Source organism: Bufo gargarizans, chromosome 6 (genome assembly GCF_014858855.1).
Source record: "Bufo gargarizans isolate SCDJY-AF-19 chromosome 6, ASM1485885v1, whole genome shotgun sequence".
Classification (NCBI taxonomy): Eukaryota; Metazoa; Chordata; class Amphibia; order Anura; family Bufonidae; genus Bufo; species Bufo gargarizans.
The window spans coordinates 207,890,903-207,915,044 of record NC_058085.1 but is presented as its reverse complement, the minus strand read 5'-3'; the positions used below and the strand labels follow the sequence as shown (position 1 = coordinate 207,915,044).

At 43.3% G+C, this 24,142-nt stretch overlaps 1 protein-coding gene across 1 annotated transcript in view; it reads right to left on the bottom strand.

The window, feature by feature from the left end:
• Nucleotides 1-24,142, bottom strand: part of LOC122942084 (erlin-1-like) — a 116,355-nt gene that overhangs the window by 2,368 nt on the left and 89,845 nt on the right. The gene's annotated exons all lie outside the window — the stretch shown is intronic.

The following is a 24,142-nucleotide window of genomic DNA, read 5'->3' as shown; positions in this document are numbered from 1 at the left end:
AAATAGGAAAACATTTTTAATGTATATTGTAACACCACATCAGATTGAAAGAGCAGAGATGGGTTAGGGTACAGAGTATATAAAGAGTGAAGATGATGGTGGACAGTGAGGAGAAATATATATATATATATATATATATATATATATATATATATATCTCAATATCAGTCAGTGAGGGTACACAGTGGAGGGGGTGGGATACTGTATACCCCAACTCTTTCCCTCCGCCTCCAGTCAGTATACACTGCACTGGGGAGACTGCACTGTGTGTATAGGTGAGGCAGTGAGGCTGGTTGGCACATCATAATGAGAAAGACTGTACAGCATGGGGGTGTATTGGCAGCACAAAAGATACATAGATTTACTGTGCTGTGCATACAAATATGTGTGCTATTTGTTCACTGAAAGTCATACTTTGTTCAGTGAGTAGATAACACAGAGATGGAGGGGGGATGGATGGGAGATTTATCAGTCATTTTCCTAGTGCAGGGATCAGCAACCTCCAGGTGTTGTGAAACTACATCTCTAATCATGCACACTTGCTTGGCTACTCTCTTAACTCCCACAGAAGTGAAAGTAGAATGCTGGGAGTTGTAGTTTCACAACAGCTGGAGGGCCGAAGGTTGCTGATCCCTGTCCTAGTGTCTCAAACACAAGGTTTGCATTTTTTTATTTATCTTTTTAACGCCACCAGGCCTAAATCTAGTCACAAGTGTTGTTTCTACACACCCACACCACTTTCCAAAGAGGGGGCACGGCCATCAGCTCCAGTACATTGATCAACATTTACGCCAGTTGTCTGGCATAAATGATGACTGAAATCTACACCAGCTATGAGATGGCTTAGAGTGCATTTTAGTATTACAGACTGCCACATAATGCACCACAACATACATTAAAGGGGTTATAAATAAATAAAATACAGCACTGGAAATCTGATGATCAACAATAAATACAGCTAAGCAAGTTCTAGGCAAAAACAATTATTTCCTCATTTCCCTCATGAATATTCATGGGCGTAAAAAAAAGACTGCCTTTCCCCTCCCCCTGCTCCGCAAAAAGCAGTCAAAAATTGCTGCCCCGAGTGAAATGTCTGACTGCTGGAATACCCATGTTGTATGTGTAGGACTACAAGTTCCAGCTGTACAGTACAATGAAATCCCTGATACACACAGGATCCTCCCCCTACCTTTTCTTGTGCAATGCTCTGCAGAACTACTCCAGTCTGTCAGTTCTGTGATTGCGGGGTAAGGAGGGAAGATCCTGTGCCTAGCATTTATCTCTTCACTGCCTGGGGAAGAGGAAGCCCTGCAGCTGCTCAGCAAAGCCTCCAACCCAAGTCTGTGCTGCTGATGGTAGAATGGGTTAAACTTTTCTGAAGAATCCATTGGAAGGGGAGACACAGGGCAGACAGCAGCAGATGGCAGTGCAGGGGGACAAACACAGACCTGCTCCCCAGGCTTCTTCATTAAACATCATCAGAGCAGGGAGAAAAGTCGACATCACAGATAATGTGACACTCAGTGAAATATGAGAATAGGGTCACTGCAGATTAAGTGAATTGCAAAACTTACATTTAGCTAGTAAGAAACATACAAAAAACTAAATATAACTAGGACAACCCCTTTAACCACTTCAGCCCCGCTAGCTGAAACCCCCTTCATGACCAGAGCACTTTTTACACTTCGGCACTACACTACTTTCACCGTTTATCGCTCGGTCATGCAACTTACCATACAAATGAATTTTACCTCCTTTTCTTCTCACTAATAGAGCTTTCATTTGGTGGTATTTTATTGCTGCTGACATTTTTACTTTTTTTGTTATTAATCAAAATGTAATGATTTTTTTTTTGCAAAAAAATGACATTTTTCACTTTCAGCTGTAAAATTTTGCAAAAAAAATGACATCCATACATACATTTTTCGCCAAATTTACTGTTCTACATGTCATTGATAAAAAAAAAAAAATGTTTGGGTAAAAGTTATAGCGTTTACAAACTATGGTACAAAAATGTGAATTTCCGCTTTTTGAAACAGCTCTGATTTTCTGAGCACCTGTCATGATTCCCGAGGTTCTACAATACAACAGTAGAAAAACCCCACAAATGACGCCATTTCGGAAAGTAGACACCCTAAGGTATTGGCTGATGGGCATAGTGAGTTCATAGAACTTTTTATTTTTTGTCACAAGTTAGCGGAAAATGATGATGATTTATTATTTTATTTTTTTTCTTACAAAGTCTCATATTCCACTAACTTGCGACAAAAAATAAAAAATTCTAGGAACTCATCATGCCCCTCACAGAGTACCTTGGGGTGTCTTCTTTCCAAAATGGGGTCACTTGTGGGGTAGTTATACTGCCCTGGCAATTTAGGGGCCCAAATGTGTGAGAAGAACTTTGCAATCAAAATGTGTAAAAAATGACCTGTGAAATCCGAAAGGTGCACTTTGGAATATGTGCCCCTTTGCCCACCTTGGCAGCAAAAAAGTGTCACACATCTGGTATCGCCGTACTCAGGAGAAGTTGGGGAATGTGTTTTGGGGCGTCATTTTACATATACCCATGCTGGGTGAGAGAAATATCTTGGCAAAAGACAACTTTTCCCATTTTTTTATACAAAGTTGGCATTTGACCAAGATATTTTTCTCACCCAGCATGGGTATATGTAAAATGACACCCCAAAACACATTCCCCAACTTCTCCTGAGTACGGCGATACCACATGTGTGACACTTTATTGCAGCCAAGGTGGGCAAAGGGGCACATATTCCAAAGTGCACCTTTCGGGTTTCGCCAGTCATTTTTTTACACATTTTGATTGCAAGGTACTTCTCACACATATGGGCCCCTAAATTGCCAGGGCAGTATAACTACGCCACAAGTGACCCCATTTTGGAAAGAAGACACCCCAAGGTATTCCGTGAGGGGCACTGCGAGTGCCTAGATTTTTTTTTTTTTGTCACAAGTTAGCGGAAAATGATGATTTTTTTTTTCTCTTTTTTCCTTACAAAGTCTTATATTCCACTAACTTGCGACGAAAAATAAAAAATTCTAGGAACTCGCCATGCCCCTCACGGAATACCTTGGGGTGTCTTCTTTCCAAAATGGGGTCACTTGTGGCGTAGTTATACTGCCCTGGCAATTTAGGGGCCCATATGTGTGAGAAGTACTTTGCAATCAAAATCTGTAAAAAATGACCGGTGAAATCCGAAAGGTGCACTTTGGAATATGTGCCCCTTTGCCCACCTTGGCAGCAAAAAAGTGTCACACATCTGGTATCGCCGTACTCAGGAGAAGTTGGGGAATGTGTTTTGGGGTGTCATTTTACATATACCCATGCTGGGTGAGAGAAATATCTTGGCAAAAGACAACTTTTCCCATTTTTTTATACAAAGTTGGCATTTGACCAAGATATTTCTCTCACCCAGCATGGGTATATGTTAAAAGACACCCCAAAACACATTCCCCAACTTCTTCTGAGTACGGCGATACCAGATGTGTCACACTTTTTTGCAGCCTAGATGCGCAAAGGTGCCCAAATTCCTTTTAGGAGGGCATTTTTAGACATTTGGATCCCAGACTTCTTCTCACGCTTTAGGGCCCCTAAAAAGCCAGGGCAGTATAAATACCCCACATGTGACCCCACTTTGGAAAGAAGACACCCCAAGGTATCTAATGGGGGGCCTGGCAAGTTCATAGAATTATTATTTTTTTTCGCAAAAGTTAGCGGAAATTTTTTTTGTTAGTTTTTTCTCACAAAGTCTCACTTTCCGCTAACTTAGGACAAAAATTTAAATCTTTCATGGACTCAATATGCCCCTCAGCAAATACCTTGGGGTGTCTTCTTTCCAAAATGGGGTCAGTTGTGGGGTGTTTGTACTGCCCTGGCATTTGAGGGTCTCCGCAATCATTACATGTATGGCCAGCATTAGGAGTTTCTGCTATTCTCCTTATATTGAGCATACAGGTAATGAGATTATTTTTTTCCGTTCAGCCTCTGGGCTGAAAGAAAAAAAATGAACGGCACAGATTTCTTCATTCGCATCGCTCAATGTGGATGAAAAAATCTCTGCCAAAAAAAAAAAAATGGAGGGGAAAGGCGTCTGCCAGGACATAGGAGCTCCGCCCTACATCAATACCCACTTAGCTCGTATGGCCTGGCAAACCAGATTTCTCCATTCGCATCAATTGATGTGGATGAATAAATCATTGCCGGGATTTTTTTTTTTTTTTTATATATATACAAAGTGTTTGCCAAAGCATAGGAACGCCGCCTCCTCCTCAGCTCGTATGCCTTGGCAAACGTATCTGTCACTGCAGAGGAGAAAATCCCGTCTTGCAGCGCCGCATACACCGACTTGCGTGTAATCTGACAAAAGCGCAATGCTTCTGTCAGAATGCACATCGGTGCTGCAGCTAGTAGATCGGTTGGTCTACCTGGAAGGTAAAAAGACAAAAAAAAAAAAAAAAAAGAAAAAAACCAGGCCACAACGCAATAATTTTATTAACTTTGGAACAGAACATGTAACTTTAACTTTTTGAACTAAACATTAACGTGTTTGCTTACTGGTGTTTTTTTTTTTGTTTTGTTTTTTTACCTTTATAGAACAAACCTCTCCTTCCCCATGGGTCAATGTGCAAAGCGCAAATCGCTCAAAGATGTGGCGAAGTGCGTTATGCACTTTGTCCCATGTGAAAGGAGACGTTTGCAGCAGCTGTGAGTGAATGGGCCCTAATAGCCCTGTGTGCCTATCCTGGTGAGATGATCCCTATGCTAGGTGTACCTGTGTGTGGTACTTTCGGAAACACTCCCCTAAGCATAGGGCAGGGTGGTCAGGACAGTAATAGCGGGTGTCACGCCTTATTCCACTCCTGCTACAGACACGACATCTTTTTCGGGGTGACGGGTGGGTTGAGGTACCAGCAACGACATTGGGGAAATGTCGCTCGTGTAGACGGCTAACTACACTGGTGGATGGGGCCACGGAACCTCCTGGATACAGGAGGTTCTCGATGATCTCTTCCTGAAATTTGAGGAAGGATCCAGTTCTCCCAGCCTTACTGTAGAGAACAAAACTATTGTACAGAGCCAATTGAATTAAATATACAGACACCTTCTTATACCAGCGTCTAGTTCTGCGGGAAACTAAATAGGGAGACAACATCTGGTCATTGAAGTCCACCCCTCCCATGTGAAGGTTATAGTCGTGGACTGAGAGGGGCTTTTCAATGACACGGGTTGCTCGCTCAATTTGTATTGTCGTGTCTGCGTGAATGGAGGAGAGCATGTAAACGTCACGCTTGTCTCTCCATTTCACCGCGAGCAGTTCTTCGTTACACAGTGCGGCCCTCTGCCCCCTTGCAAGAGGGCCGCACTGTTCGCGCGGTACCACAGGCGCCAATCCGTTCTAGAAACAAATGCCTAAAGAGGGCCACACTTGTGTAGAAATTGTCCACATAAAGATGGTACCCCTTGCCGAATAAGGGTGACACCAAGTCCCAGACTATCTTCCCACTGCTCCCCAGGTAGTCAGGGCAACCGACCGGCTCCAGGGTCTGATCTTTTCCCTCATAGACACGAAATTTGTGTGTATAGCCTGTGGCCCTTTCACAGAGCTTATACAATTTGACCCCATACCGGGCGCGCTTGCTTGGGATGTATTGTTTGAAGCCAAGGCGCCCGGTAAAATGTATAAGGGACTCGTCTACGCAGATGTTTTGCTCTGGGGTATACATATCTGCAAATTTCAGGTTGAAATGGTCTATGAGGGGCCGAATTTTGTGGAGCCGGTCAAAAGCAGGGACGGGAGGTGCTGTTATCACTAAAGTGCAGGAAACGCAGGATGGTCTCAAATCGTGTCTTGGACATAGCAGCAGAGAACATGGGCATGTGATGAATCGGGTTCGTGGACCAATATGACCGCAATTCATGCTTTTTTGTCAGGCCCATGTTGAGGAGGAGGCCCAGAAAAGTTTTAATTTCGGAAACTTGGACTGGTTTCCACCGGAAAGGCTGGGCATAAAAGCTTCCCGGGTTAGCGGTTATAAATTGTGTGGCATACCGGTTTGTCTCTGCCACAACTAAGTCTAAGAGCTCCGCAGTCAAGAACAGCTCAAAGAATCCCAGGGCCGAACTGATCTGAGCTGTCTCAACCCGAACTCCAGACTGGGCGGTGAAAGGGGGAACTACAGGTGCGGCTGAAGTTGGGGACTGCCAATCAGGGTTTGCCAGCACCTCTGGGATTCTAGGGGCTCTACGGGCACGTCTTTGCGGTGGCTGCGACGGGGTCACTACTGCACGTGCCACCGTACCAGCTTCAACTGCCCTTCTGGTGCTCGCTACTTCACCATGTTCTACGGCAGTGCTGGTACTAGGTCCAGGAAGGGCTGGGCTGCTGGTGTATGCCTCACCACGTAATCTGGCAGCACCAGCCCCACTCTGCTGCTCTTGAAGCGGATCCTGCGCAACCTACGGTCTAGCGACACGGGGCCGGGTACGCCTGCTGCTATCAGGGACCTCAGCCTCCTCGTCCGAACTTTGGGTCAGAGAGTACTACTATAGATCTGACCGTGATCAGTTTTGATCACTTCCAGATACTATAAAAGTACAAATGCTGATTAGCGATACGCTAATCAGCAAATAACGGACTGCGGTGCGGTGGGCTGGGCGCTAACCGATCCCTAAACTACCTAACCAAGGGGCCTAAACTATACTGAAACCTAACGGTCAATACCAGTGAAAAAAAAAAAGTGACAGTTTGCACTGATCACCTTTTTCCTTTCACTAGTGATTGACAGGGGCGATCAAAGGGGTGATCAAAGGGTTAATTGGGGTGATCTGGGGCTAGTATGTGGTGTAGTGGGTACTCACAGTGATGTGTGCTCCTCTGCTGGAACCAACCGACCAAAAGAAGGAGCAGAGGAGCACAGCAGCCATATAACCCCATCATATTTACTAATATGTGGGGTTAAATGGCTGCTGATTGGATTTTTTTAAAATCAGCAACCTGCCAGCCAATGATTGTGGCCGGCAGGCTGCTGACGAAATACTCTGCTGCGAAATGCTCGCGAGATGACGCGCCGATGCGTCCAGGAGGAACAAATCAACCACCTCCCGGACGCATCGGTGCGTTAGGCGGTCGGGAGGTGGTTAAGCACATCCTGTAGCGGTGCAGGCAATTTAAACAATGTAAAATGCCAATCTTTGATAAATGTCCCATAATATGTTCAAACAGCACAGTACATGCTGCTACCACTACCGCTAACTGCACTGCCAGTTTCTTTCACTCTCCCAGTTGTCAAAGTCTCCTGCTTCACTAAACTGACAGCTGCCGGGAATTGTACAATTAGACACACCAGAAGATTTCTGTACAGTTTGATTGAAAAACTGGTTACTGCCCACTGCAAATCACTACTGTCTACTGTCCCTTTGAGAACATGATTCACACTATACACAAAACCTGTAATCTACTCATGTTACAGAAATCTATAGATAAATGTATTTTCTGTGAAATTTCAGGATGCACCTAAAGTGCACTCTAAGGGTACTTTCACACTAGCGTTGCTCGGATCCGGCAGGCAGGCAACTGTATGCAAACAGAAATATGTTTTTTCCTGATCTGTTAGACGGATCCGTGATATACCAGATCCGTCTCATTCGGTATAATCAGTAATAACGGATGCGGTATTTAAATATCAAAAGGCAAAGCTCCTCCTATGTCCCGGCCCATGCGCAGACCAGAAAATCGGATCCGGCATTAATACATCTCTATGGAAAATAATACAGCAAGTCAGGTATTGTTCTGGAATTTTGGCCGGAAAAATACCACAGCGTGCTGCAATATTTTGTCAGGTCAAATACCGTACAAGAGACGGAATGGAAGACATCCTGATGCATACTGAACGGATTGCTCTCTATTCAGACTGCATTAGGACAAAACTGATACATTTTTTCCCGGTATTGAGACCATTTACCAAATTTCAATACCGAAGAAGAATAACGCTAGTGTGAAAGTACCGTAACCATTACAGATGAAATTAATTTGACCTTCTCAAAACTTTTGAATTCACATGTCCAACTGTTCAATGTTTCAGTACTATTTCAGTTGCTGTTCTCTAACAAGGAGCTTAACAGTAAAATTTGCAACAGGTGTTTCATCCATGAATCGCCCAATAAATTTCCTGGTTCAATTAGAATTGGTATTTAAACAGTCTTCATTATGTAGTTCACTTTTTGACATAATGAGACCAAGACGACACCTAACAAACGATGTTGGAGACATCAAGGGAGAGCGCTATGCATTGGCCACTGTTGTCATCATACGAGCCTTTGGTGGTGTTACAGTGTGGGCAGGTATGTTTAGGCTACTTTCACACTAGCGTTCGATCGGATCCGTTCTGAACGGATCCGATCATATTAATGCAGACGGAGGCTCCGTTCAGTACTGATCCATCTGCATTAAAATGGCAAAAAAAAAGTTAAGTGTGAAAGCAGCCTGAGCGGATCCGTTCAGACTTTCAATGTAAAGTCAATGGGGGACGGATCCGCTTGAAGATTGAGCCATATGGGCTCATCTTCAAGCGGATCCGTTCCCATTGACTTACATTGTAAGTCTGAACGGATCCGCTCGCCTCCGCACGGCCTCCGCAAGCAGCGTTCAGCTGTCCGCCTGTCCGTGCGGAGGCGAGCGGAGCGGAGGCTGACCGCCGCCAGACTGATGCAGTCTGAGCGGATCCGCTCCATTCAGACTGCATCAGGGCTGGACGGAGGCGTTCGGGTCCGCTCGTGAGCCCCTTCAAACGGAGCTCACGAGCGGACCGACGAACGCTAGTGTGAAAGGAGCCTTACTCAATACAGAACTGCCCTACACTTTGTGGATGGTATAGTGAAAAGTCCATATCACTTGAATAACATCAATAATCCAGTCATGGTGCCTCTGCATGAACAAGACCGGCCTAATTTCATCTTCATGGACGACAATGCGTCAGCTCATCGAGGTTGCATATTTAGGGAACAGCTGCTGGAGCCTGGGGTACCTCAAATGGAGTGGCCTACACTTTCTCCAGACCTGAATCCCATTAAACAATGTATGGGATCAGCCGAGTGTGTTCGAACCCAATCAAGTACAACATCTGCATGGAGTTTGTTTGTTCTCCCCGTTTTTGGTTGGGTTTCCTCCGGGTACTCAGGTTTCCTCCCACAATCAAAAGACATACTGATAAGGAACTTAGATTGTGAGCCCCATTGGGACAGCGTAATGCTAATGTCTGAAGTGCTGCAGAATATTTCAGCGCTATATAAGTGCATTAACCCCTTAGTGAGCAAGCCTGTTTGGGCCTTAATGACTAAGGTTTGTAACGGTTTTGCACATCAAAGTAATTCTGACATTGTTTTGTCGTCACATATTGTACTTAGGTGGTAAAATTCTACCGATAAAATATGTGTATCTTTATGAAAAAAGTGAAAATTTATGAAAATTTGTAAAAATTGGCACATTTTCCTATTTTCAACTGCAATATTTCACATACATAAATACTATTCAATATTTTTTTTATCAGAAATATATTTCCACATCTTTACTTTATTTTTGCTGCACTTACAATTTTTTTTTTAACTGAACTTCTCTCACCTCTCCTGAGGAGAGAGACCTTACCGAGAGCAGCGGTGAGCGGCGACGACCGGCTTTCAGTGTGCGCATGTGTCGGGCCGCCATCTTTCTTGAGGGTAAGGGGGGGTAGGGGGTGAGGATCAGGACCCAGCTTAGGGCCAGAAGTGCTGGGGGACCCGATCGCTGCACCGGAGACTTTCGCGGCCAGCATTTTCTGTGATCGTCGTTATCAGTAGCTGCGGGAACGGAGCTACAGCGCTTGATTTAATCGCTAACTTGTGCTGAAGTGCCGCCGTAAAAAGGCGGCGCTCCAGCCCAAGGCCCCTTAGTGACCGCCGTAAAAACACGTATGGGTGGTCACTAAGGGTTAAATAAATTGTCAAGCTGTAATTCATGGTCAAGGCCACATGACAAGTTATTGAGACACTGACTTTTTTTGTGGGGGTATACCGACCAGTGGTGTTGACTTTTATTTCAATAAATTGTTTGAGATGAGGAAATCACCATTGCATGCTTCTACTTAAATGCCCTACTTTCATGATATAATATCAATGTAGCATGAACTTAAGTTTTTCATACATTTCACCCGAAAGCCAAATATGCCCAACTTTTTGTGAGTAGTGTATAATAATAGGGAATCTGACATTTCAGGTATGATTTTTTTTATTTTAATAATCTTTATTAGAATAAAACATATACAAACCATTTTTTTTTTCATACAACATTGTTACTACTTTACCTTCCTCTTGACCAACTAGTTCCCACCCCTCCCTCCCCTTGCGATGCGTCTCAAATCCCTCTATCACACCAATGGGGGGGAGAGAGAAAAGAAAATAAAGAGTTAAAGGGAATTAAGCATGAAAATAAAGGTTAAGAAATGTAAAACCTTCAAGCCTTCCATATCTTAGTCCATTTTTCCTCACTATTTCTTTGCTTATATAGAATATTTGCATAATTTTTTTATCTTCTTAGCCAAATTTACCCATGTACTCACGTTCTGAACATTTCGTGAAAACCAGACTTGTGTAATCAATTCTCACTAGGAACATTATTCTAATCAGAAGAATATTTTTATATTTATGTCAATTTACCTTAGAAAGATCACTCAGTACCCAACATTCTACAGTAAATGGAACCCAGAGTCTTAGTTTATGAGTGACAAAGTTATTAATCGCACTACAGTATTCTTTTAGTTCTGCACAAGACCAAAGCATGTGTAAGTGATCAGCCCCAGATGAGTTACACTGTGGCAATGTGAATAGTGATGGGTGTTGTTTGCACCAGGAGCGTGTCACCAAGGGGCCTGGCCTTGGTGGAGTAAAGGCCCTAGATATAGGTGGCCACCAAGTTAGTTGTTGGACACCAAGACCGTTAGCTTAGCTGTTCCAGCTAGTCCAGGGCTGGCTTTTACTGGGAACATGTGTTGGGTGGGTGCCTGTTCCCCATGCTCCAGTCCGGAATTTTAGAATATGCCCATGTTCAGGGATGGTATTTAATCCTGTTGCTGGACTTTGGTGTGGCTCCCAGTCTGGGGAAGGAGACCGTTTTTTGTGAAATCCAGTACTGCTAGAGGCTCTGTGAGTCTCTGTGCTCTCAGCTGGACAAGGCTGAGAGACCATGAGGCAGGGAGACACAGTCTGGACTGACCGTGCTACAGCCTGGGGCTGGTGGACTACTTGCTGAGAAAGCCGCACCAGAGACCCTGTGTGAACTGCGCTCTGTATAGTTGAGTCAGGGATTCATGTTATATGTTTAGGTAGAGGCCAGACGGGCAGGTTTTCATTTTGTACCGTGTTTGTTGGTGCTGACATAAAAAATAAATGCACTGTTTGGACAATCAACACGGTTGTCAGCGAGAATTCTGTGACCGAGACCCTGGAGCTAGAGCTAAACTCCCACAACACTTAGAACTCTCTCTTAATCCACATTTATTGAGCCATAGTGGCGTAACATATACTCTATGCAAAATAACAAATTGTACCAATATGTGATTAAAGTTGTTGAGATATTAAACTTAAAGGGAGTCTGTCAGCAGATTTACCCCTTTTTTACAGTTGCCATTATGCTGTAGCCGCCAAACAGACGATTAACACGGTACCTTTATACGGTTTGGTGGACTTTGAAATCGGCCAAAAACGAACTTTGATGAGGGCTCGCAAGTGCCCAGGGCGGAGTCCACCGTGTTGGAGCCCAGGCAGCTCTGCCTCTTCGGCTCTTATCCCCGCCCAGCCTCCTCCTCTGCTCGCCTATCTGTTGTCTCTCCCCCTCAGCGAGATCCCGCGCCGACGCGATGACTTCCTTGGTCGGGGCATGCGCATAAGCTACTGCGATGCCGTGTCAGCAATGGGCATTGCAGTGCGCATGCCCCGGCCAAGGAAGTTATCGCGTCGGCGCGGGATCTCGCTGAGGGGGAGAGACAACAGATAGGCGAGCAGAGGAGGAGGCTGGGCGGGGATAAGAGCCGAAGAGGCAGAGCTGCCTGGGCTCCAACACGGTGGACTCCGCCCTGGGCACTTGCGAGCCCTCATCAAAGTTCGTTTTTGGCCGATTTCAAAGTCCACCAAAGCGTATAAAGGTACCGTGTTAATCGTCTGTTTTGCGGCTACAGCATAATGGCAACTGTTAAAAAGGGGTAAATCTGCTGACAGACTCCCTTTAAAGGGAACCAGTCACCGGTATTTTGGGTAAAGAGCTGAGGACATGGGTTGCTGGGTGGCCGCTAGCAGATCCGCAATACCCAGTCCCCATAGCTCTGTGTGCTTTTATTGTGGAAAAAATACGATTTGATACATATGCTAATTACCCTGAGACGAGTCCTGTCCCTGACTCATCTCATGTACAGGACTCATCTCAGGTTAATTTGCATATGTATAAAATAGTTTTTTTTTCCACAATAAAAGCACACAGAGCTATGGGGACTGGGTATTGCGGATGTGCTAGCGGCCATCTAGCAACCCATGTCCTCAGCTCTATACCCAAAATCCCGGTGACAGGTTCCCTTTAAATTTGCCAGTATATTTCCCCATCCCTCTAATTGGATCCCTGGGCAATCGATTCCCCAGGCCCTTTGTCCTGGTGATCGTGCATTAATAAATAGTGCCTTAAGTTGTGGAATCTGGTCTAGATTCCACAACAAATCATTAAAAAAAGTAAAAGTATCTATCTCCAACAGTGATTTGAAAATATCTAAACCAAGACAAATTATCCATATTCTCCCTTTGTGCTAACACAGAGAGCAGAAGTATCTCCATTTCTCACCACCTGTGTAACATATAAAATATTTTTGGGCCAAAACTGGTCCCCAGCTATTTTGTCTAAAGCCTGTAGATGGGAGTTATACCAAAGAGGAGTTCACTGAAGAGATCCCTTTATTCCCAACCATCTTCTAATAGTATCCAATGACTTTGATAATAACTTTTTAGCCTCTCTGTACTCCTGTTCCACATTAATCAATTGCCCAGATTCCAATAATGTAAATATGTTGTTATATGAAGATCTCCTCACTAAACTCAGACAAAGTACACTTTTTCCCATTCACAATATAACCATAACTGCCCAGCAATAAAATAACCATTGAACATGGAAGATTCAATGCCCCCTGTTCCAGCGTTCTAACAATGGAATTAAATTAAGCTGTAGAAAGTCTTCAATCTTGGGGGATATAATAATGGCCAAATATTCAAAAGAATCAGAGACCTTCAACATGCTTAAAGATCCCTCACTAGAAGGTACAAAAGTATCCACTGTCAAGAGTAGCTTTTGACCAATTTATTTTATATCTAGGCCTGAGACCTTACCAAAAGAATTAACTATTCGGATGAGTCTTGGAAGTATTGTATTAGTATGATCTATAAAAAATAGAACATCATCTGCGTATAAAGAAATGCGGTCCTCCACCCCCAGTGTTCCAAACCCTTCAATCTTTGAATCCTGCCTAACAGCCAAAGATAGGGGCTCAATATAAATGTCAAATAACAATGGAGAAAGTGGACAACCTTGATGAGTACCTCTATTCAAAGTAAAGCTCGTTGTCAAACTCCCATTAATGTTCAATCTTGCCATAGGAGATTTGTACAAAAGCTTCATCATATTTATAAACCTTCCTCCAAATCCCATTCTCCACAAAATCTTTCAGAGGAATCTCCACTCCACCCCGTCAAAAGGCTTTAGAGGCATTCAAGGACAAAAATGGAGCAGGAGACCCCCCCGGAAGACTGTATGTTCGTGAACAGATGAAGACTATTATAATGAGTACCCTTATTTGGAATAAACCGATTCTAATCTGGGTTTATGATTGATGGAATGACCTTGGAAAGCCTTGTAGTCAGAATCCTTGAAAGAAGCTTCACATCCGTGTTCAATAACGATAGTGGTCTACGTGACCCCAAATCTTTTTTTCAATATTAATATTACCGCTTCTCTCATTGATTTCCGATAGACTCCCATCTTCCAATGAGTCAGTGAATACCCTCAAGAGACTGGGGAGGATAACCTCCCTGCATTTACGATAAAATTCATATGGAAATCAGTCGGACCCAGTGGAGGCATTACCAGAGCATGCTTTAATTGCAGTCTCTAGCTCCAGTAGGGAAAAGTCTACGTCAAGCCATTCCCTTTGGGTATCTCTAAGAACTGGGAGAGAAATGGCATTCAGATAGGAGTCCATCATTTCATCCGTAATATCTGCTTTATATAGATCTGAAAAATTCCCCTTATAAAGATCCTAACCCTCAATAATTATACACTATCGAGCGAATGTTAGCTGTTTGTTTTGGTCCTGATTAGATATCACCCTCGAAAATAATTTTTCTGGATGACCCGATCCGGTGAAGTATTTTTGACCCTTAAAGAATGTGCCTTAACCAACAAAAAAAATAAAAAAATCGGAATACGCTTGACTTGCATTCTGCATAGCCTTTCTATTTTCTATAAAAATCATTCATAGCTGATATCTCTGCTTCCTTTAGAGCCTTCTCTTTAATACCAAACCTTTTCTTAAATTGAAAATGTTACTAGCAAATACCCCCTTAAAGGCCTTAAATGCATCCCACACCACTTGGGTTTTAGCGGAGTTGCAATTAATATCCCGAAAAAGCACCATTTCCTGTTGTATTAATCATGATTGTCCATTAACGACATCCAGTAAGGATTTAATCTGAATGGCGGTCTTTCCATACCTTTATCATGAACCATCCAAAGCTCAAGAGAAAAAAAGGTGCATGGTCCGAGAGAGACATGGCCTCATATTTCTATCCTAGACATAGATTTTGCAGATTTACTTGGACAAGAATAAGCTCTTCTCCCCTGCCCTAAACATCCACAAAGCCCAATCCCTGACAAAAACTTGCTTAACCCCTTAACGCTCGTTGACGAGTATACACGTCATGAAACATAGCTCTTTTGCGCTACATGACGTGTATACCTGTCATGGCTAGAAACTGTCACAATTTTTTACTATATAGTGGTAGCGCTCTGATGACAGCTGTCACGGACCGCTAAGTATCACAGCTAGCCGGCCTGGTAGCTGTGAGAGCACACCCTCGTCGGCGATCGCTGTGATTGGTCCGTGAAGTCTCATGGACCAATCAGCGCAATTGTTATTAGTGCGCACGTTTTGAGGGGGGGTGGGCTGTAACGGAGACTGCAGCGGCGCTCCGACAGCCACCCGAAGTATATTGCAGAGCGGTGTGCTCTGATCGGTCCCGCCAATGCACCGATCAGAGCAGAAAGGCAGAGGCAAAGGCATTGATGATCGCTACTCAAGCCACACTGTAGATGTGAACCTGTCGTCATGGTGACAGCTTTGATTAGCTACCAGTCACAGTTTGCCAACCCAGGACCAATCAAGATGGTCCTAGGTTGGCCAATCAGAGGACAGGATTCTGGGTAGGTGACTTCACCCCCTCTGATCACCTCAGTTCTCTCAGAGAGTTGATCAGAGAGGGTTATTGTCACTCAGAGCTCCTGTCAAGTTGCACAATCACTATACACTCCTCATCCACCCATTACTTTCCAGTGAACCCCATCCTATATTATTTTTTCAGAGCAGATATTTTTTTTTACCCATTTAGTGTCCGTTTAGTTTTATAAGTTTGTTAGCGGCCCTGACCCAGTCGCACCCAGAACTACATATTTTCTAGAGGCCCTCCTTCCCGTTGACATCCACATATAAAATATTTCAGTACCAAAAAAAATAAATACTGTTTTATCTTCTACAGTTACTGGACTGTTTACTAAAATTCAAATATGGCGCATGGCAGGCGGTTTACTGCAGAGCAGGTGTACGCCATGATTTGTTCAGACACTGAGTCTGCAAGTGAAGGTGACATGAATTTTATTGCATCATCATCTTCAAATGAATCTGATGAACCCCCAAGAAGGCGCCAAAGGGTTGATGATCAGTCAAGTGCACCTATTTGGGCACCCCCAGATAACTATGTGGCCCAGGTACCCAACTTTACTGCTGATGCGGGTACACATGTTAATACGACTGGGTTTAGAGAAATTGATTTTTTCTAGCTTTTCTTTACTGATAATTTAATTTCATTGATGGTTGTGCAAACCAATTTGTACGCAACCCAATTTATTGCCATGAATCCTACAACATTTCATGCCCCGAAATGGACCCCTACTGACGCTGGGGAGATGCGTACATTTTGGGGCATTGTATTAAGTATGGGCCTGGTAAAAAAAAACATCTATAAGAGCATACTGGAGTACAGACATACTTTACCACAATCCAATGTATCGTGCAGCCATGTCTAGAATGAGATTTGAAGCCATAAAGAAATTTATACACTACAATGATAATACCAGATGCCCACCCCAAGATGATCCCAATTTTGATAGATTGTATAAATTAAGGCCCATAATCACCCATTTCAATTCTATGTTTGCAGAACTATATACCCCTGATAAACATATTGTTGTTGACAAATCCCTAATGAACTTCAAAGGAAGGCTGCATTTTCGACAGTACTTGCCAAACAAGAGGGCAAGATATGGCATCAAGCTGTATAAATTGTGTGAAAGTGAAACTGGCTACACACATCGCTTTAAAATATATGAGGGGAAGGATTCTAAAATAGAACCCCCAGAATATCCCCCTAGCCTTGGAATAAGCGGAAAAATTTGGTTCACCCATTGCTGGATCATGGATACCACCTGTACCTTGACAACTTTTATTCCAATATATCACTTTTTAAGTGCCTTGCTAATAGACGTACGGTGGCATGTGGCACAATAAGAAAGAACCAAAAAGGCCTCCCAAAAACGCTGCTGGGGCAAATTCTTAGGGTGGGAGAGAGCAGAGCACTTTGCAACGAAAATATAGTGTGTGTTAAATATAAAGACAAAAGAGATTTACTTATGTTAACCACAATACATTGTGACATCAGCACCCTTGTGCCTGTTAGAGGTAATGGCACTGAAACCCCTAAACCAGTGTGCATTCAAGAATATAATACATTTATGGGTGGGGTAGACCTGTCAGACCAGGTACTCAAACCCTACAGTGCCATGCAAAAATCCAGGATATGGTATAAAAAAACTTGTGCACCTTACACAGGTTGCATTATATAATGCATTTGTGCTTTACAGAAATGCTGGCCAAGAGGGAACTTTTCTTGAATTTCAAGAAAATGTAATAAAGGCCCTCATATATTGGGACCGGGAGGAGGCAGGCCCCAGTACCACTTCTACATGTGCGGCAACCAGGATAGTGCCAGGACAGCACTTCCCCAGTGAAATTTCTCCCACTGCTAAAAAGAGCAAGCCGCTAAAACGTTGCCGTGTGTGTTACAAAAAAGAAAGGAAACCAGCTATCAATGTGAAACATGTCCATCAAAACCTGGCCTTTGTATGAAAAGATGCTTCAAAATTTACCATACTACTTTTGATGTATAATTTTATACTTTTACTTTCATGAAACCCTTTTTATCCTTTCCTATTGCCCAGTGAGAATTTATATTTTAGAAAACATCTTAGTCCACCTTCTCTAAATTATTCCAACTAAATTTACTGTAAAAATTATAAGGAAACTAAAAACCCACTATACCTCTAGATGAGTAGTTTCCAAAATGTGGTCACTTATTGAGGGTTTCTACTGTAGGAGTACCTCAGGATCTATTTAAGGCTCCGTTCACACGTCCGCAAGTGTTTTGCGGATCCACAGATCCGCAAAACACGGACATCGGCGATGTGAGTTCCACAATTTATGGACCGCACATCGTTGGCACTATATAGAAAAGGACATGTTCTATTTATTTCAGGAACGCAATTGTGGACCCAGAAGTGCGGATCCATAATTGCGGACCCGGTGGGACATAGTCTGTCCCCATTGAAATTAATGGGTCCGCAATTTCGTTCCGCAAAATGCGGAACAGAATTACGGCCGTGTAAATGGAGCCTGCTCCAAAATGCGGAACAGAATTGCGGACGTGTGAATGGAGCCTGCTCCAGTCACACGTCCGCAATTCTGTTCTGCATCTTGCGGAACGGAAATGCGGACCCATTAATTTCAATGGGGACAGACCATGTCCCGCCCAGGTCCGCAATCGCGGATCCGCATTTCTGGGTCCGCAATCGCGTTCCCGAAAAAAATAGAACATAGAAAGGCATTTTCTATATAGCGGCGGCGATGTCCGGTCTGCAAATTGCAGAATGCACATCGCCGATGTCCATGCTTTGCGGATCCGCAAAACACCTGCGGACGTGTGAATGGAGCCTAAATGAAACATTCCAGCAACATCTGTCCTCCAAAAAGAATATGGCACTCCTTCCCTTCTGAACCCTGTCTTGCGCCCATACATCAGTTTTTGAGCACATATTGGGTGTTGCCATATTCAGTGGAAAATTGGTAAAAAGAATTGGGGTGCATTTCGTCCTGTTACCCCTTGTGAAAGTAAAAAATGTGGGTGTAAAGCAACTTTTTCTGGAAAAATAAAAACATTTTCATTTTCAGAGCCAAGTGTTTCCTAATTCTGTGAAACGCCTGATGGGTCAAAGTGTGCAATACACACCTTGAAATACTCCTTGACCAGTTTCCAAAATGGGGTCACTTTTAGGGAGTTTCTACTCCAGGGGTTCATCAGGGGGGCTTCATATGGGACATGGTGTAAATAAACCAGTCCAGCAAAATCTGCCTTCCAAAAACCATATGGCGCACCTTTCCCTCTACGCCCTACTGTGTGGCCGTACAGTAGTTTACGGCCACATATGGGGTGTTTCTGTAAACGGCAGAGTCACGGCAATAAAGATACAGTCTTGTTTGGCTGTTTACCCTTGCTTTGTTAGTGGAAAAAAATGGGTTAAAATGTGAAATGTAGCTAAAAATAGAAATTCTCAAATTTCATCCCCATTTGCCAATAACTCTTGTGCAACACCTAAAGGGTAAACAAAGTTTGTAAAATCGGTTTTGAATACCTTGAGGAGTGTAGTTTATAGAATGGGGTCATTTTTGGGTGGTTTCTATTATGTAAGCCTCGCAAAGTGACTTCAGACCTGTAGTTGTCCCTAAAAATTGGGTTTTTTAAAATTTCTGAGAAATTTCAAGATTTGCTTCTAAACTTCTAAGCCTTGTAACATCCCCCAAAAATAAAATATCATTCCCAAAATGATCCAAACATGAAGTACACATATGGGGAATGTAAAGTCATCACAATTTTTGGGGGTATTACTATGTATTACAGAAGTAGAAAAACTGAAACTTTGAAATTTGCTAATTTTTGCAATTTTTTGGTAAATTAGGTATTATTTTGTGCAAAAAATTATAATTTTTTTGACTTCATTTTGCCAGTGTCATGAAGTACAATATGTGACGAAAAAACAATCTCAGAACGGCCTGGATAAGTCAAAGCGTTTTACCCTAAGTTCACACCTGAGCGTTTTACAGCGCGTTCAAACGCACTGTAAAACGCTCAACACGTGAAAACCAATGCTTCCCTATGGCCCTGGTTCACACTTGAGCGTTTTACAGCGCGTTTGAACGCGCTGTAAAACGCCCGACGCATAAACAAGTTCTTGAGCTTTTTTGGGGGCGTTTGTCGCGCGTTTTGGCCATAGACTCATTGGACAACACTGCAGTCAATCACACAAACGCGCGTTTTCTATTGCAAAAAACGCGCGTCTCAGAAACGCTCAGGTGTGAACCCAGGGTGAAAGTTATCAGCACTTAAAGTGACAGTGGTCAGATTTGCAAAAAATGGCCTGGTCCTTAAGGTGAAATAAGGCTGTGTCCTTAAGGGGTTAAGGAGACCCTTGGGCAGAGGTATAATAATCACCTCCCATGGAGATCCTTTCTGCAGTAGGTTTGATAACACAATAGAAGTCCCTAATAACTAGCGGGGGACATTCAGGCCATTGCTCCATAAAAGGTTAACAGAGAATTAAGTACATATAAGGAAAAAGGGATGGAAAATAGACAAGTGCCAAGATACATACTTTTCCATCAAGTTTCCCATATAAAAAACAAATCTCCCCCGCTTGTCAACAGAGGATACCTCGCAGACAAAATCAATCCTCCTATGAATAAGGACTGTCGCTCCTCTAGAATAACTATTAAAAGGTACAGTGATAAGTCTGCAGAGCCCATCCTCTGTTGAACCACAGGGTAAAGTGAGTAAAGTGAGTCTCCACCAAGCAAACAATTGCTAGTAGAAGTCTCTGTATCAGATCAAGAACCGCCTGTCTTTTTAATTTACCACCCAGATCCTGAACATTCCAGGTTAAGATTCTAACCGACATCAGATCAGCCAACAGACTCTCAAACTATGGGAATTCTTAAAGATCCCAGCCCCTAATTCAAAGAGACGCATCTCAACCCCTACCAAAACCCCTATTTACCCCCCCAATCTTCTTGATCCGCCACATTCTTTAACAGATCTCTCATCTAGGACCGCCCCTCCCCCTCTCATCCAGCCCCGCAACTGCCACAAAAAAAAACCCCCAAAAAAATGCTTTGATATTATTCCAATCAAATCTATAGCAAGGTCAAGAGTATCAAAAAAATGAGTTCCACCATTAGAAAGAATCCAAAGTTTGGCTGGATAAACAAATGAGTACTTAATATCCTTTTCCTGTAGACGTTTTTTAACCACAGTAAAGCCATGTCTCTTTTCTTGGATCTCCTTAGAAAAGTCCCCCCAAAAAAAAAAGACTGTTTATTCCCATTGTATGAAATGGGTGGGGGGGGGGGGGAAGATGGGATACACTCCCTCGCCTTTCTCAAAATCGTAACTCTATGTCGTGAGGCCCGATGAGTGTTCCTTTCCAAACTTCTCCAGATTTTAAGAACTATCATTTGAACAGGATTTTTTTTCCTCTGTGCCCTCAGGTAGCCCCAAAATTCTCACATTACATCTCCTCTACCTGTCCTCCAGATCTACCACTTTTATTTATTTAAGCATGTTAAGATCCATCTTCAATGTGGATATTTCGGTTTGAAGTGTTTTAAGTTCATTCTGCAGAACCCCAACAGACTTTTCTATGGTAGTAACTGTCCCGAATCTTTGAAACATCATCCCTTATAAGAGCCACGTCAGACTGGATTGCCCCAAGCTGCATTTAAATTTCATGTATTAGTTCTCCATTTTTTTTCACAGCAGCCAATATTTCTTTTAAAGGGGAAGATTCAGCATTAAACAAGTCTCCTTCTTCCACCCTCTCCAACCCATCGCCCTGGGAATAGTCATCCAGTGTTTCTTCTACTGTAGATCCAGCATTGTTTTTTTGGGGATTAATATCATGCATCCCTTTTTGTCCTGCTCTAGTAATGATATTTGGCCATTTTAAAAACTGATCAATTTTTGCCGATCTCTGGCCTGTTTTTGACACAGAAAAATCTTGCTTAGGGCCCCTTTTTTCCTTTCTTTTTTTCTCTTCCATCTAAACTAATTATATGTTAGTCCTTTCTGGGAGATGCCATACGCACAGCAAAAAAGCAAAAAAAAAAAAAAAAAAAAAAAAAAAAAAAAGTAAATCCAAAATAGAGAGATCTCACCGGTCTTCTAATGAGAAATGCACAGGCCACAGCAGTTCAGAGAAAAGCCAGCAGTACCATGAGACAGGCAGGCAAAATGGCAAAGCCGGCGGCCACAGCAGGATTAACAGGGTCCAGGAGGCAGAGGGCAGAAGAGGATCAGCTGAGGAGGTAAGATAGAGGAAACTTCCAGGGAATCCAAGCCCTGTTCAAATCAGAGAGGGCCTGCGCATAGCAGAAGCAGTGGAGAGTGGAGGAACCTCATGGGTCTGGATAGCAGAGTAACCATCGAGGACAGAGCTTGCCAAACTCACAAAGAGCAGCCGTAATGAGCCGGTCAAACACCCAGAGTTCTCCACATGGCAACGCTCCAATGGCCCCTCCAGACGGTCAGGAAGCTCAGCCACCTCACAGAGTCGATCTAGGGTTTGGGAGCAAGTCCTACCACCGGACAGCTAGTGGCGCATGGCAGGAGGATGTCGTGACAACTTGCTTACAGGTACGTCATCACGTCAACCTTCGGGTATGAAATTTAAGTGCCTACAGTACCTCATTCATGTGCTTGTGTGGCTCTGAGTTCTTGTTGTGGTATTCTAACTAGTAAATGCACATTTAATCATCTTCATGCTGTATGGAAAGGAGTCGATTCAAGACAAGGAGGCTAGCGTTTTACAACTCCAAGTCAAGCTTTTCCCACCTCTCCAGATTTCATTAGAACCCACACAGGATGTCAATCAAGCTGCAGGAGACAGGGATGGGTGGGGAAACATTGATTCAGAGGCGTAAAACACAGGCTTCCTTGACTACAACAGATTGATCTTCTTCCCGATATATGGAAATCAAAGGGCATGTGTGAGCAGATTTCTACCTATAAAATTGGCTGACCTGTTTAACCCCTTCACGACTGCAATCTGTATATATACGTGATAGCTGCACATGCCCCGTGCAGCTACCACGTATATAAACGTTCTGGCAGCTCTTTAATCCAAGCGCTGCAAAACGCTTGGATTAAAGCTTCTGCCCCTGCCCTGTATGCTGTCACGGACAGCATACAGTGCAGTAATGCCGTCAAGGGACCAATCAGAGTGGCCCCTTGCCGGCAATCGATCCGATTGGTTAGTCTGTGCAGACTAACCAATCGGATTGCGGCAGTGTTAAAATGCCGGTAACAGGCTCTGATCTGCGCTCTGCTAATGTGTCCTGAAGCCCCCGATCTGTGCCCCCTTCTTGTCCTTGTCCTTCTTATCCTGCCCCCGATGCGGTCCGCCCCCTCCTGCCCCGATCTGTAATTTGTAAAATGCTGCCCCCCTCCCCCGTTTCCAGCGCTGCCCCATGCCCCCTGCCCCCGATGCGGTCCCCCTTCTGTGTGTGATGGCGGCGGCTCCATTCCTGAGCCGCCGCCATCAGCAGCGTGTGTCAGCTCTATGCTGACACTGCTGTAACCCCATAGATGCCGCAGTAGCGGCATTCATGGGGTTAATAGAGGGAGGGGGCTCCCTCTCTCAACCATCAGGGCTGCTGCGATGGCAGCGCCCGATGGTTGCCATGGCAACCGGACGCTTTACAAAGGTGTCCTGTTGCCATGGCATAGACGTCCGGTGCTGCCACCTACAGGGCATCTGATTGTATTATACTTTGCAATGCAAGAGCATTGCAAAGTATAGTACAACCATCAGCCCCACTGGATCTTCAAGATCCAAGAGGGAACATTAAAAAAAAGTGAAAATAATAAAAGTAAAAATAAATAAAAATGTAAGAAATAAATTTCCTTTTCCTCTAAAAACAAACAAAAAAAACAAACAAAAAACACATATATTAGGTGTCACCGCGTCCGTAACGACCATCTCTATAAATATATATCACATCAACCCTGTCCAATAAACACCATAAAAATAAATAAAAAGAACTGTGTAAAAAAATAAGCCATTTTTGTCACGTTACAAAGAAAAAAATAAATAAAAATAAGGGTTCAAAAACAGCCAATTTTTGGGTACCAATAAAAACCTCAACTCTTTCTGCAAAAAACGAGCCCCTGCACAAGACGATCGGTAGAAAAATAAAAAACATATGGCGTTCAGAAAACCAATCCAGCAAAATCTGCCTTTCAAAAACCATACGGTGTTCCTTTCCTTCTGCGCCCTGCCGTGCGCCCTTACATCAGTTTACAACTACATGAGGGGTGTTTCTGTAAACCGCAGAATCATAGTAATAAATAGAGTTTTGTTAACCCTTAATGTGTTAAAGAAAAAAATGTAATAAAATAGAAAATATGCTAAAAAAGTGAAATTTTGAAATTTCATCTCCATTTTCCTTTAATTCTTGTGGAACACCTAAAGGGTTAATAATGTTAGTGAAATTGGTTTTAAGTAACTTGAGGGGTGTAGTTTCTACAATGGGGTCATTTATGGGGGGTTTCCACTATGTAAGCCCCACAAAGTGACTTCAGACCTGAACTAGTTTTTAAAAAGTGGGTTTTGGAAATTTTGGAAATTTTCTAAAAAATTTGAAGAATTGCTTCTAAACTTCTAAGCCTTATAACGTCCTAAAAAAATAA